This window comes from Bubalus kerabau, chromosome 1 (assembly GCF_029407905.1).
Source record: "Bubalus kerabau isolate K-KA32 ecotype Philippines breed swamp buffalo chromosome 1, PCC_UOA_SB_1v2, whole genome shotgun sequence".
Classification (NCBI taxonomy): Eukaryota; Metazoa; Chordata; class Mammalia; order Artiodactyla; family Bovidae; genus Bubalus; species Bubalus kerabau.
Window position 1 is genome coordinate 143,432,654 of NC_073624.1, and position 1,955 is coordinate 143,434,608.

A 1,955-nucleotide genomic window follows, 5' to 3' on the forward strand; every position below is an offset into this window, starting at 1 on the left:
ATTTTTTTTAACGATGCACCCTCTGTTCCAGTGAAGGTCTGGCAGCCCCACTTATCCAAACCCCTTACCTTTCTGTTCTTGCAGTGACTCCTAAAGGGCTTTGTGAAATCTCTAATGTCTTGGGAAGCACAGTTGAAAAACTATACTGTAAATACAAATGATTCAAGTATCTGTTGCCTAGGGAGAGCTTCCTTTCTTATAGTTCGAATATATTACTTGTATATTTGCTCCCACCTCCTAACAGAGTGTTGAAAATGTGTTTGGAATGCCCTGGACAAAATCTGGTGACATTGAAACCTTTCTTGGATCCCAGTATTATAACTTGCTCTTCACAGGCTGGTCAAGTGCTCCTGAGGTGTGTTTATCAGAAAGAGTCAAAGGCTCAGTAGCAGCTAAAACCTGACATATTGAAAACCAAAGGAAACTTAGGTAGGAAATGTCAAGGTATTGATTGAATCTTGAAATATGTGTATGTCTTACGTCTACATTTTAAAAATAAAGTGAAGGAAATGAAAACAAAAATTTCTAAGAAAACTAAAAATCTTCCCCACCTCTGCCATATCAATCAGAATAATTTTCACCTAAGTGTTTAAGAATTCAAAATACTAGCAGTTTTCTGAGTGTGCAAGATATAAACTGGATTCTTTAAAAAAAAAATCATAACCTGATTCTTTTGCACTGAAAAAATCTGAATGAAAACTCTTCATTGTATAACAGTGGTACAAATCCTGTCCCATACTATATTAAAAGTGTGGAGAAGTGATACAAGACCATAGGTTTTATTTCACTCTTTTTTTTAAAAAAAAAAAAACTTTCAAAAAATAAGCAATTTATACATCTATGCTTGAAAAATAGCCTCCAATTAAAATAAATAAATTTAAATTAAAAAAGTAAGCAATTGAGAGGATAATAGGCAGGAAGCTTTTCTTTTGAAACCTAAGATAAGCCTGGGTATTTATTATCTTAGGTACTAGAACCTTGACATTGTGGTAACAAAGGTCATTTGACTTTATAACTTCATTAACTTAACACCTAATGAAGTGGATTAGTATGTTTAGCAGCTGTTGTGTTTTGTTAAGTACTAAATACAAAAACATCAAAATCCTACTTAGCTTTATAAGTCATGGCATAGCTGTTCTTTATCCCAGGCTGCAAACCTGTGATTATCTCCTAACCCTCCCATTTCAGAAAATATTCGAGTATGGTAACTTCTTATTTTTATTAAGTTTTCCTTTTTCATGCTAGAGAGATTTTAAGCAGTCTCAGAAGGCTAATCAACTTTTTTTGCATGAATGAACTTAATCTTCTTACATTTTAAGCTTATTCCATTCGAGGAAAACCTATGTTTCCTATCTACCTGTATGAAAGCTGCAACCTTGCTGCAATGAAAAGTTTTTCTCAAGATGACAGTATTTAGTGAATTAATGAATTCTCTTGAGGCAGTAGAAACAAATTGATATTTTGGTTCATTCATTTTTTCCATTCATTCTACAGTATTTATTGAATACCTGTTTATAGAACTCCTGATTGCAGCTAAGTACAATATAGCATTAAAACAAAGATATTTTATACCAACATATAATTTACCAAAAAAATCCTTTCTTTGCAGATTGTCTTAAGATTGGTTTAGGAGAGTGCTTAAGTGCAAGATTAGATCAAATGATTTGAGTATTATGATTAATTTCTAATTATTTTATGTATTGTCTTATTGTTTTGAATGTTTTCCCACTGATTAAGAATCGGTTTATGAAAGGGTGGGAAGATTTGGGAGAATGGCATTGAAACTTGTAAAATATCATGTATGAAACGAGTAGCCAGTCCAGGTTCGATGCACGATACTGGATGCTTGGGGCTAGTGCACTGGGACAACCCAGAGGGATGGTATGGGGAGGGAGGAGGGAGGAGGGTTCAGGATGGGGAACACATGTATACCTGTGGCGGATTCATTTTGATAA